Consider the following 14,551-nt stretch of genomic DNA (forward strand, 5'->3'; position numbering starts at 1 on the left):
TCTGGCTTTGCCAAAAGATCAAAAATTGTCAAGATGTGCAGAGTGAGTACCTTCGAAGATGCTCAGGCCACAATGCCTCCTGAAAAAATGGCATAACGTTGGCCTCAACACTGAAAAAAAATCAGCAGTTTCCGAGCTGTGGGGGCAGAGAACTTCAAAGGTTTGGAGGAGTTTGAAGACTTTTTTATTTGCTCTAATTCAGAGTGAATACAAAACAAACAGAACAAAAGAAAATCCCCTTGAAAAGTAAATATTCCTTGCTGGCCAGCTCTGTAGGGAAAGAGACATACAATATAGTGTGTCATGCGGTCAACATGGGGAAATTTACAGAAAAAATTCTAGCCTCCTCCCTCTCTCTCTCACTGTCATTCTTGTTGCCTACAGCAGAATATTGTAATGCACCCAACTCCTTTTATTTCTCTGCACAACATGCTATAGACCAATGCTGGTAAAGTGGCAACAAATGCTGCTGCAGACCCAAATAAGCAAAACTTAAAAATGGAATACCACTCACCACACTTCCCATTTGATTATGACACCTATCTAGAATATCCTGCCCTGTTACCCAATTAAGAGGCACCCTCAAAACCATGCTGAGCTTTGAGATTTATTATTAATACTCTTTCTGGACTGACTTCCTACAGTCTGATGAACATATTGTCTCCATGTAGTAGAAGATCACAAAGAACTACTCTGTGCTGAAAACAATACACAACCCAGTTCTTCGCGGTACAAGCTAGCACTGGGAAGATTTGCCTTCTCCACCACTTGGGTTTTAATAGATAGATATAAAATGTGGCATTCAGTAGCCTAAACACAGATATCTAGTGGCATTTCAGATGCTCTAATGTTCACTGGCAGGCCTCCAGCTGCCACTCCAGAGGACAGGAGTCTCCTGTAGATGCTACATCCTATACAGCAGACCCATGTGGATGCCTTAGTTACCATAGGGCCATCTCTAATGACACCAAGACATCTATATTTAGTGAATTGGAACACATCTAAATGCTGAGATAACTCCAAAATAAGAGATATAATTGTTAATGTCTACATACAAAATTAATGTCTAAACTCCCACTATAATCGATACAGTCAGTGGAACAGTTCTGTTCATCATAAAGTTCATATTTAGCATCTGATGACCTAAATATCTCCCTAGGCTCCACTGGTTGCATTGACTGGTTATCTGTTTGCCATAACAGAAGTTTGGACCTCACCGGCCTGTATACCCATAAATTTGAGTGTCTTAACCTCTAATTTTAATTCCACACAAGTGATTAACACCTTCCCCCTACAGAGAAGCAACTCAGCTCATCCTCTAATTCTGCCGATTGGCAGCACCTTTTCACATAGGCCCAGGTATCTCCTACTACTTTCAAAGTTAGGGACCCACATCAACTATACCAAAGATTAACCAGAGCCTCATACAGTTCTCAGTCTAATTAAGAACATGTTGATCGGACACCCTCAGTTTACTAGGATAGAGAAAGCTACATGAAATTAAAAATAATTAGGATCATCTAGTAAACAGTCTGCATAAAGCAGAAATAAGCAGGTTGAGGTTCAGGCAATATCTTAGAAACCACAGGGCAGTTTGGAGAATTAACTCAGGAACAAAGGGTCAAGCAATCTGCACATTTCAAGGTGAGCTCATGCATAAAGGTTTGGTATTCACAGAAAGATATGTCTACATTTTGGTGACAAAGAGTAGCGGTGAAGGGCACATTAGTCCTGTGTTACAGCTGGAGTTTGTTGCATATTAAAGATGAGGACTTTCAAATTTTCCCCTGCTCAACTAGGTTACTCAAAAGCTCATTCTGAGAAAGCAGATAAACGCTATTGTCAGCACTTTTCATGTATAGATGATATCTGTTAGTCTATTAAAGAAAATAAAAACAAAATATTTAAAATCTCTTCCAGATGCATGTGTTGCACCACAGAGCGAAGTACCCTGAGACCATGGCTCACAATGAAGGGCTGTGCCTCGAGCAGGCCAACAAATATCAAGTAGGGAGCCAAGTACAGTTCAAGGTGAGCAAAAAATCATGATCTGAGCCAAAGAGGGTGGTAGAGAGCAGAATGAGACAGCGGGAAAGACAGATACAGAAATCATATATTTGAAAGCACTTTACCTGCTTCTGCAGCAGATTCTAATGCATCTGTACAACTATTCTGAGCTCACAGAAACACTGAAATAAATCCTCACACAAGAAGCACCTGAGAATAATAAATACACATTTTAGTGGGACATATGAGTGACTCTGCTAATGAAAACTAGTGCTAAATTTGAAAAAAAATTTACTTTCTGGTATGCACCACTTGACATGAAAAATCCATCTTCAAAAGTCTGACTATGAATCCCCAAAAGAATGTAAAATAAACAAGCAAAGCCCTCATGTAACACGTCTATAAATAACTCTTCAGACAATCTTTGGACAGGGTAACATCACACTTGGGCATGTGTTTTATGATTAGATAAAAAAAAGGGTTGCCCACAAAGATAATCTATGGCTGGTTTATCTTTTCTTCCTCTGCAGTCCCTTTAACACCAGACGATAACATATGCAATTGGTTAGGTAATACAGTATTTTTTTCTTGGGTAGGAGATTGTACTCTAGTACAGAAAGAATTCCATGACTAGAATTCCCCTTTGAAAGAGTGGTACTTTCTCCTTATCTTTGTCACTTTTAACAGACAGCATTTTTACCATTCTGAAGATATTATCTTCTATTTTGTCCATGATATATAGAATGCACAGATAAAGAGTAGGAATTGTACCACTTGCAACTTAAATTCTTGTATTGCAGTGTTATTTCAGTGCTGTTTATGTCAACAAATGTACCTCAATTTCTTCAAGCTAATAGCGATAAAATAAGTGGTTCCTTTTGCGTGAGCTGGCTATCCTTGGTCATGCCTGTCATGATGGCAAGCTGCTAACCAGTTTGAGCTTCGTTTTCATCAGTAGCCACAAGTGGAACTCATTATAGTGATCTACCCCAGTCTGAACTTGCTGGCTTTAGGAGTTGCTCTTTATTTTTTGTCCCTTACAGCTGTTGATCTGTTAAGTTTGCAAAGACATCACAGAGCTATCTAAGGTTAATCTACATTTAGGATTATTATACTGATATTTTAAGTGCTGTGGCAGTTTAAACAGGTATAGAATCAGTATCTCCCCAACTGGGGGCCATGCAAACTTCCCAGAAACTAGTTTATAAACTACTTTAAATAGTGACATTGGAAAATACACAAGGTAAATACAAGTGTAGGATTGCCAGAAGCAAATAATAATGGTTTATTTACCCACTGGCCAACAAATAATCTCAGTCACTCACTAAATTCTTCCTCCAAAAAAGTAGGTGATCCTGGAAGAACAGTGCTTGCCCATGACACTGGGTCTATTTGGGGGGCTTCCAGCAGAGTTATACATCATCTGAAAACTATGCCAGAAAAACTTTGGAGCGCAGAGAAACCTGCAAGGTGGCTGCAACCATATTACCCATTAACATTCATTCTCAGGCTGCTCTCAAGATTGATCCAGCCTAAGGCAGTCAGGTTTCACTCAGTTTAAATCCTGCAGCCTGAATGCCCTATCACACCTGTGGCAGATGCAGGCAGATGGGCCAGCGTTGTCCTCCACAGCCTACACAGCAGCTGCTGGGGCCCTCCCATAGCAGAGGTGATTGCAGCATGCTGGATTTCATTTCAGAAGACAAGCAAGAACAGCCCATCACAGATCTCAAGTCTAATGCTGTCAGCATATGATTTGCTGTTTTGCCTTAAGGCCAAATTGAGGATGCTCTAAGCAGGACTGTAGATGCAGACAATCAATCCAAAGAGACCTGACCAAGTGTGAAAGTGATTTGCTGGTAATGTAGACTGAATACAGTCTTACACTACACAGTTTCCCCAAGGGTTACTGTAGCAGAGAAAAGTAGCATGGCTGGAATAAAAAGGGCTTTTTAAAGAAGCCACAGGAGGCTCTTGGGGTTAAATAACCATATTGCTAACTAGATAGAAGGCTTACCTACTGCTGCTCTGGTAGAGATTAGATTACTTCTGAAACATAGACAGTTCTACTAGAAAAGAAAGCTGAGACTTTTTTTTTCCTTTCTTATTAGATCCTCTTGTTTCGGCCATTGATGGCACACCAAAGGTGACCTGTGCCTTCTCTGGAGAACTAACTGAGTTTATAAAGATATTGCCTGCATGCTCTAAGAAACAAACCACTTAAATCCTTTAGTTCTTTCATGTCTTTGAACTTATAGCATCTGAAGCTAGAGATCCCTATACCATTGCTCTTATCCAACGACCCTTATCAACTCTTCTCAGTTCTGTGTTACCACCCCCGCTCCTTGTCTGTTCTTCCTCCCCCGAAAAACACAATGCAAGAGACTCCAGCCTACACATCAAGATAATAGTTTCTCAGACCATGCAAAGTAACATGCTCTTCAGTCCTGTACCTGCCACAATGTTTGATATCCAGGCCGAAAATGAGTTATACTTGGTCAACGCAGATTAGTGACACCATGAGAGTGAAAGCCAAATTTTCCAGTGCTGAACCCAGTAGGGGCCATTTACCCTCCTGGTTTTGTCTGCTGTCACCAAGGGCAAAGGAACTGCATGAAAATATCTGAATTCTAGATCAGTATTCTCCACAGATTGATTTGAACAGAGTCCAGGAAAGGAATTGATTGCAGTTTTCAGAAACAGACCTGTGGCTGTGCTATGCTGTGCTACAAGGATGATAAAGGCAAAAAGCATGAGAAGGTGGAATAGTTAGGGGACCTGCTGGTGGGGCAGGGGGGACCCTAGCACATTTCTTTAGTCACTTCCCATTTTACTAACACCCTTACTAGGAACTGGGTCAAGGAGTGATATTTTCAATATTATTGCAGCTTGCTCTCTGTGATGGGTTGACCCCAGCCAGCAGCTAAGCAGCCACACAGCTGCTCTCTCATTCCCTGCCCCCAGCTTGAGAGGGAGAGAAGAGGAAGAGCAAGAGCAGTAAAATTCATGAGTTGAGATAAAGACAGTTTAATAAGTGAAGGAAAGAGAAAAAAAAAACACAAAAGTGATGCAAAGGTAATCACTCTCCACATCCCACAAGAATAACAATGCCCAGCCAGTCCCAGATAAACAACTACTTTGGAAGACAAAACCCATACTTTCTTCCTCTGCTACCCATTTTATTGCTGAGCATGATATCTTATGGTAGGGAATATCCTTTTTTCATGGTTTAAATCAGCTGTGCTAGCTCTGTCCCCTCCTACTTTCTTGCCCATCCCCAGCTACTCAGTGGGGATAAAGGGGCAGAGAGAAAAAAAAAAGGAAAAGCCTCAATGTTGTGCAAGTACTGTTCAGCAATAGCCAAAACACAGGGGTGTTATAAAGGCTATTTTAATCACAAATCCAAAACAGCATCATACAGGATGCTATGAAGACATTTGACTCCATCCCAGCCAGACCCAGCACACTATCTGTGGGGATTAGAGACAAAGGAGAAAAATGCCCATACCACCTCCCCCATCTGGAGGGGGGATTTCCACACTGGAATGGGAGTGATTTGCTCTTCATTCTCTCATTTATTTCACAGTTCACCAGCTACACTGTATTTTTAGACTACCTTACACCAGGGCGTCATTAGCAATTAAACTGGTACCCCCTTTCCAAGGTTTCAGCCCAATGGAGAACATCTAGTCTTTATTTACTCCACTATGTTTGATTATTACAGCACACATTACTTCTGCTCGCATATTCACTTGCCATTCATCCAGTTCAATCTATAGTATCTATGATCTATTGGGAGGGTTCTAGAAATATAAATTAAATTACAGCTCTTAACATCATCACCCCATTCATAAATGAAGGTGAAGTGGCTAAAAGTCACTCTAAACAATCCTGCCGGAGAGCAAGGAACAGTAAGAAAAATAATTTTCTCCCTATTTTTTGAATAAATAATTTTATTATACTTAGAGGATGTATATGCTTTCCTTGCAATTTGAAATGACCAAACACAAGATTTGACAAGAGAATTGCATCCTAGGTTTTCATCTGAACTTGTGTGCAGAGAGGGGTAAATTATAGTTTTCATCTTCAGATAATTCCAAAACTTTTTAAAAATTGAGGTATTGCTCTAGTTCCCTATTGAAAGTAATAAATGTGGTGTTAGGTATTGTGGCAGACAATACTATGGGGCAAACCCTCCTTAGAAATACAGTACTGAATATGTTTTACTGTCTGGACTCTCTTACTTCTTTAGAATTCTACAAACTACACTGGATCTAAAATGAATTTGCAGTCAGTGAATCTCTGCAAGTTTACAGCAGCTGAGGAGCTGGACCATTACTTCGAGGACATTTTCTGTTGGTGAATACCAGAGTAACTGCTTCTTTGAGAAGAAGTGTTCAACAGCAGAAATTAATGTGAAATCATCTCACCTAATACTATGTATTGTATTGCTTTGTCACCAGAAATGGGAACTAAACTACCACACTGTGTGATCCTTTATGGAAAAGCTTTGTGACAGATGCTCCCAAGCATGCTGCTAAACCTTAGGAAAGCAATTTCAATGAGTTGAATTGTGAATATTTTAAAACTGCTGACAAACACTTTTAAGCTGAAATGCTTATTAGCATATCGGAGTCTGTTCAAAAGGCGCATCTTGTGAGCTGATTGAAGGGGAAGCTTTAACAGAACAGTGAGGCATGTAGTTTCAGTGGTACTTGATGGTTCCTCAGAATGACCTAATTTCATTTAATTGACTATCAGATTGTGTTTTCAGTCCCACTTCAGCATTTGTGAAAATCTGCTATTAATCCTTACCTACTATTCAAAACAGAAGTGTAATTGACATTTCTCTAATATATGGGTAATCCCTGCTTTTAATATTCTATTAAATGCCTCTAAATCTTGCAAAAGCTGCTGTTGTTGCTGCTTTTTGAAAACAGACAATGCTTCTGTTAAGTCATCTAAATAGAAACATGCATTTTGAAAATCAAAGCTGCCATAACATGACTCCCTAATCTCTGCAACATTGCAGGTGAATTAAAGGACATGACTTTACAACGATACAGGATCCTCCTACTATAGAATGGTGATTTTCAATTTATGTTCGGAAACACCTGCAGTACAGTTACCCTTTCATGTCTTAGGTGCTAATGGACCTAGTTTCACTTCAAAAACCTAATGAGTCATCAACCTCAGACAGCAGATATTGATCTCTTTGAGTGTCACCATTTAATTTCCCATTGTCTGTATAAAACTGCTCACCAGAGGAAATATACTCATAGGAGTGGAGATGCCCATGAACAACCAGCAGCAGAGACAATGCCCTCTTTAAACGTTTGATTTCATTGATCTTCTGTAAGATTTTTTTCCTCAGGTGAAGCTCTATAAGGCATTTTGACAATGATCTTCATGCCCAGCATCAATGTGACATTTGATTAATCTTTCTTCTGGTTTATCTTTAAAGATACTGGATTTTTCTCTGTTAAGAATTTAATCCCTTTGTTTCTGATGTGATTCAGTTTGTAGATGCAACAAACATCATCTGTTCTCTGGATTATTTTTAACTCAAGTCCTTCCCACAGCTGGTGAATGCTTATACTTCTTCATAAACTGAAGCTACTCATGACACTGCATCTGACAGCTAATCTCATCCTGTGTTTTTAAATCCCATTAATTCTTTGTGAGTCTAGGAATATTGTAAAATACGAGGTTTGTTAGAGATGTAGCAGGCTATCCACACCATCTACTGTACCTGCTAAGCTCCATGTCCTGTTTTGAATAGTCCTGTGAAAAAGATGCTTTTTTTCCTGTCCAAAGACTATAAAAGTGCCTAAGGTAGACAAACCAGCCTAGACAGCATATGTAATGACCTGCATCCCCCTGCAACAACAACAGCAAAAGGCATCCAGCTCAGGAGCCTTGGCTGTTAAGTGTCTGCTGAAAATGGACATCATCACAAATCTCAGCACGGGCTGGATGGATTCAGAAAAGCATTGCTTCAAAGCATTTTTCTGTAGCTTCTGTTATCTCTGTTTCTCACAACTAGGACAGAAAACTACTTGCATCTGTCCTTCCTCCTCTGGGTTCACTGTGTGCAGCAGGCTGCTTAGGAACAGGGACTTCTCATTTCTTGGCCCAATACACAATTTAGGCTAGCTATTTTTCAACTTACCTGGCTTATATAATCAGTGCATTGTAATTTCCTTGAGAAAGAGTAAGGGGAAAGCTTCACAAGGAAGAGGGTAAACCTGTGAAGGAAACATCCCAGAGCAGCAGTTTATTACTACAAGAGGAGCCACAGTGCTGTGAGCTGACTTCACCAAAACACACTAGAGAGCACTGTCAGGGTGAGGGAATCAAAGACTACACTTCAGAGTAGAAAGGCTGAACTACCCTCCTCTATGTATCCTTTGTGATTTACTTAGAGAAAACTGACAACTGTGAAACAAGCATATCTACAAATAAAGAGCAGGAACAGGAATACAAGAAAATGGGGAGGCAGTCAAATTAACAAATCCACAAGACACACAATTAGTAAATGAATTCCCTATCCTACCAGCAGATGTTGGAGGACATGTGCAGAAATGTGCAGGTGCTGAGTAATCTGGGACGCAACTAATACAGAACCAGCATTCAAAAATTATTACATGAGCCTGACAGTTACTGCTTAGCAAGCTTCACTTCAGGTTTACAAAATTAGGTAGGTGACCTAAAAAATTCTTGCATTCTGGACATTAACTGAACAATAAAAAAGAAACACTCTGGCTTTATTAAAAGGCTACTATGCTGGATGAAATTATTATGTTATGGGATACAAGCATGTGGAGACAATTCTGAATTTTACAAAAGTTTTGCTAGTATTTTTGGGCTATCTGTTGATGTTCAATTAGTCTGTCCTGGAAATAAATAGGTCATCATAGGAAAACCAGATGAAGAAATTGTAAACAGATGAGTAATAATATAATAATAAACATCAGTGGAATGAGCTTGGGGGTATTTCGCAAGGTCCATAACAGTTGGATTTGCACTCTTTTAACATAAAATAGATCATCAGCATTAAAGATGGAAAAGTTGTAAGAGATTCATTAGCAGTCAGGAAGAGGTTAAAGAGCACAATAATTAAGTTAGCAGATGATAATTAATTAGGAAGTGTAGTAAATGTTCTTCGTACAATAAAGGCAAAGAAATACAGTATAGAACTTCCTTAGGTTCAGCTGAATAGGTAGAAGATGAAGAAACAAGGTGAAGTTGTTTTTCAAAGCATGAGAAAAGAAACTGAAACATCGGTATTATTTCAGGATACTAAACTGTGAATTACATAATAACATGTTGCTCAGAAAGGACATTATGACTTTGAGCAGTACCTACAGAAGTATCTTGACTTACAGCAAAGAAAAAATCATTTGTTTCTACAAAGGTAGTAGAATTCAGACTAATGTATTCAATTCTAAGAAGCATAGCCTGATAGACATTGGAAAACTGAGGGGACCAAAGGCATGAAAGCAGTGTGAGGGTGTGGAGAGAATAATTTAACAGGAAAGACTTAGATCATGAAATATCCGTAGACTGATTAAAAGAAAATGCCTGAAGTAAGTTAAATGAGTAAAGAAATTATCTTAGGGTCAAATTAGGCAGAATAAGAGGTTGGGTTGTAAATTTTTAAAAGAAATTCAATCTTTCAGGTTGTGTTTTGTTAGAAAACCTTTTTGAAGTTTAGAAAACAAATTATTTTGGACCGTCTTACCTTTTCCAAGGAAAATATGTTGATTGCTTGTTACCTCATATCTAAATCTATAAGTGCTGAGCAATTTCCCCATATCCTCCAATGACAAACCGAGGAAAGGCAGTCAGGCAGAAAACCCTCAGGGAAAGCAGTGGAAGATACTGAATGTCTAGGAAAGTCACTAGATTTGCAAATATTTAGTAACTCCCATTGAGCAGAGTGGTCTTTATCTTATGTGCTCTGAAAAAATCATTTAAGTAGCCTATCTGCCTCTTTAGCCCCTTATATGATTCTTGGAAATTATTAACCTAAAAAATTGCATTGGTGTTCCCTAAACATGAACCTTCATCTCCTGCATCACTTTTTCCCACCACTAATTCACATCTAAGTGCAGACACCCATGCTACAGACTGCCTCACCAACAAGGTCACAAACTCATTCTGTTATTCATCATGCTGATCCAAGATTGGTCTGTCAGCAGAAAAATACATTTTTTTCAAATTATCCATAAGCTAGTCTATGGGTACAGTTCTAGAAATTTCCTTTTCTTTCCATTTTTCATAATATCTTGCAAGTTTAAAAATTATGGAACATGCTTTTGTTACATCATTTCCACTTCTCATGATATCTCAGGAATGGTACATTGGATAATAAAACTATTGCATGACTGTTGTAATAAGCAGGAATTTCTGGTAAGAAGATATGGCTTAGGTACACTAAAATTATAAAATATGCATTTTTTTATGAGTTCCCACAGAGTTATTAATATTGTGCAATCGTTGCATAGGTATTGATGAGGGAAGAACCAGAAAGGGCCAGCAGATCAATACCTATCTCCAAGCTTGATGTCACCAGCAGGATTTTGGGGTTTTTGATCATGGATCGGTTTACAAGACACCAGGCCTGCTGGCAACAGATGGGGTACACCTGTCTCAAAAGGGCAAATGGATCTGTGCGCAGGAGTTAGCAGGGCTCACTGAAAGAGCTTTAAACTAGATTTGAAGGGGGAAAGTCATAAAACCAGGCTCACTAGAGATAAGCCTGGGGGCACACACCAAGGTTTAAGGGACAGTGTGTTAGCAAGGTCCTTTGGTCTCCTGTATCAGTGGAGGTAGGGGATGGAGATCCATGCAGCAGCAAAGACACAAGGGCTATGGATGTGTTAGAAACCATGGAAGCACCTGAGAATGGTCTGCATAGGAATTAGGTCTTCTCACCCCAAAAAGGTGGTGGAGTCAATAGCCCAGCTGAAGTGCATTTACACCAATGCACGCAGCATGGGCAACATATAGGAGGAGCTAGAAGCCATTGTGCAGCAGGAAAACTATGATATAGTTACCATCACAGAAACATGGTGGGATGACTTGCTCAACTGGAGTGCTACAATGGATAGCTATAAACTCTTCAGAAGGGATAGGCAAGGGCGCAGAGGCAGTGGGGTCACCCTGTATGTAAGGGATTGTTCAGATTGTGCAGACCTTAATGATGGTGATGATAAGGTTGAGTGTTTATGGGTAAGAATCAGGGGGAAGGCCAACAAGGCAGATATCACGGTAGGAGTCTGTAATAGACCACCCAACCAGAGGCAAACAAAATATTCTATAAGCAACTGGGAGAAGACTTAAACATCCAGGAGCAGACAGTCCCCATGTGCTGAAAGATGAGCCAGTGGGGAACAAGACCAGCCTGGCTGAACAGAGTGTTTTGGATGGAACTCAGAAAAAAAAAGACAGTTTATGAACTTTGCAAGAAGGGGCAGGCAAGTCAGGAGGACTACAAAGGTGTAGTGACCTTATGCAGGGAGAAAATTAGAAGGGCCAAAGTCCAGCTAAAGCTTAATCTGGCTACTGCCATAAGAAGCAATAAAGAATACTTCTATAAATACATTAACAGCAAAAGGAGCACTAATGAGAATCTCCAGCCTTCATTTGATGTGGGAAAAAACACAGTGACAAAGGATGAAGAAAAGGCTGAGGTACTTAATGCCTTCTTTGACTCAGTCTTTAATAGTAAGACCAGTTGTTCTCTGGGTACCTGGCCCCCTGAGCTGGAAGACAGAGGGATCTGGACAGGCTGGATCAATGGGCCAAGGTCAATTGTATGAAGTTCAGCAAAGCTGAGTGTTAGGTCCTGCACCTGGGTCACCACAGCCAGTCAATGTTCAGCCCCAGTCGGCAACTAAACACCGCACAGCTGCTTGCTCACTCCCCCCACCCCTCTGGAATGGGGGAGAGAATCGGAAAAGCAAAAGCAAGAAAACTTGTGGGTTGAGATAAGAACAGTGTAATAATTAAAATAAAATAGTAATGATAATAATTATTATGATAGTAAAAATAATGATAATGATAATATAATAAAAGGAAAAGAGGGAAAAGGGAAAAAAAAACCACAAGGAATACAACCGCTCACCACCTGCTGACTGACTCTGCCGGTCCCCGAGCCACTGTTGCTGCCTGCCTCCCCTGTCCAGCTCCTCCCACTAAATATACTGGGCATGACATTACATGATATGGAATATCCCTTTGGCCAGTTGGGATCAGCTGTCTTGGCTGTGCCCCCTCCCCTCCCAGCTTTTTGTGCACCTGGCAGAGCATGGGAAGCTAAAAAAGTCCTTGACTAGTGCAAGCACTGCCCAGCAACAACTAAAACATCGGTGTGTTTTCAACATTATTTTCATACCAAGTCCAAAGCACAGAACTACACCAGCTATAGTGAAGAAAATTCACTCTACCCCAGCTAAAACCATGACACACTGAGGAAATGGCCTCAAGCTGCAACAGGGGAGGTTTAGACTGGATATTAGGAAATGTTACTTCTCTGAAAGGGTTGTCAGGGATTGGAACAGGCTGCCCAGGGAAATGGTCGAGCTGCCATCCCTGGCAGTATTTTAAAGACATTTGGATGTGGTGCTTAGGGACACAGTTTAGTGGTGAACTGGCAGTGTTAGGTTTATGGTTGGACTCGATGATCATAAAGATCTTTTCCAACCTATATGATTCTGTGTGTATTCTATGATTTAGCGATGGACTTGGCTAGGTTAACAGTTGGACTTAATGACCTTAAAGGTGTTTTCTAACCTAAACAATTCCATGATTCTATGATTCTATATTCACGTGAAGCTGCTCTAAGACTTTCTGAGACAGGACTGAGGTTAGGCTATGGATATCTAGTGTTGCATGTTTTAGGTGATGTAATTCATGATTTCCACTATTGTCTAGTCATGTTTGGGGCATGGGGAAAATCTGCAGCTGGCTTTAAACCTCACCGTGCTCTACAACTACCTGAAAGAGGTTGTAGTGAGGTGGATGTCAGTCTCTTCTCCCAAGTAATGAGCGATAGGGTAAGAGGAAATGGCCTCAAGTTGTGCCAGGGGAGGTTTAGATTAGGTATATGGTAAAACTTCTTCACCAAAAGGGTTATCAAGCATTGGAACAGGCTTGCCAAGGAAGTGGTTGAGTCACCACCCCGGAGGTATTTAAAAGGCATGTAGATGTGGTGCTTAGGGACATGGTTCAGTGGTACACTTGGCAGTGCTATGTTAATGGTCGGACTCAAAGTTCTTAATGGTCTTTTCCAACCTAAACAATTCTATGATTCTATATTTCAAGGTAAATTAAAACGTTCCCTGTCTAGAAACTAGCAACATCACATTCTAGAGAAAACATTCAAGATGAAGCTGATACTTTTATACCGAATACATTGCATGGTTGAGTCCCTTAGACTTTTCACTGCAGTTTAACATGCAAAGTTAGTAGGACCTCATTATACTGCTATAACAATTAAACATTCATACTCTAAGTGAACTAAGGAAATATTCAAAGAAAACACATGCATTGATATGCCAAAGTGAAACTATTTTTTAAAAAGTAAAACTATTTTTTTAAAAGTCAAACACATTTCAGTCCTTCCTTTATTTTCTGCTCCTAATCATGTCCACCAAAAAGATGGCTAAACTTAGCAGGTTTTACTTTACAGGCACAGGAGGTTTGTAGAGCAACAGACTCACCATCAGCTGCCAAGGCTCAGCTGACCTACTAACCATGTAATTCAATCATTTTCAATCATGGTCTACTAACATTCAAATGTAGACAAGGTCTCTGAAGGAAGCATTTTGATTTTCATATCTGTACCAAGAGGCACAAGAAGGCATACTTTGAGAAGACACAAATCACTGAATATTAAGCAAATATCATACAGTACTCTTAGGGTAATGTAAACTCTCCATAAGTTTGAAAAGTCTTTTAGTTCCCTCATATAAACAAAAGTGGGTGTGGAGGGTTTCCAATGGAGTATCAACTGAAGGGTGTGTTTCCTTTTATTTTTCCCATTCTACACTTTCTCTGCATTTGTACTCTTTCTTCCTCCTATTTAGAATAGTCTTTCTCATTCAGAACGAAAACTTGAAAATGATAGTGTCTAACTTTAACAGTCTTTGGTACTTATTGCATATAAATTACAATCAAGTCTCACGGGTGAGTACAAGACTAAACATCCCATGTAATTCACTAAGCTTAAGAAACATACCTTATATGCAGAACCAAGATTTTAGTGTTAGTCAGTCTAATTAAAGTACTGGCAATCTAATCAAAGATCTGTCCAATTACAATAATACCAACACAGCTCAAATTTTTACAGCTCATTCCCAGTAATGATACAGTCGAAGTGATGCAAGTAAACTTTCTGATATCTCCCCCTTCTTTTCATGTTATGCTCAACCTTTCCAAAGTCCCTCATGATGTTAGGGTTGATAGTACTAGTCTGTCTCAAGAAGGTGAAAGGGTTTCCAATGAGCTGCCAGCACCCTAAGTTCTTCATCAGGAG

At 39.8% G+C, this 14,551-nt stretch overlaps 1 long non-coding RNA gene across 1 annotated transcript in view; it reads right to left on the reverse strand.

The window, feature by feature from the left end:
* Window positions 1-12,477, reverse strand: part of LOC135312767 (uncharacterized) — a 492,691-nt gene extending 480,214 nt beyond the window's left edge. The window contains exon 1 of the long non-coding RNA XR_010372417.1: window positions 12,434-12,477. This is a non-coding gene — a long non-coding RNA (uncharacterized LOC135312767). The remainder of the gene's footprint in view (window positions 1-12,433) is intronic.
* Between the last annotated feature and the right edge of the window lie 2,074 nt (window positions 12,478-14,551).

Source organism: Phalacrocorax carbo, chromosome 1, assembly GCF_963921805.1.
Source record: "Phalacrocorax carbo chromosome 1, bPhaCar2.1, whole genome shotgun sequence".
NCBI lineage: Eukaryota > Metazoa > Chordata > Aves > Suliformes > Phalacrocoracidae > Phalacrocorax > Phalacrocorax carbo.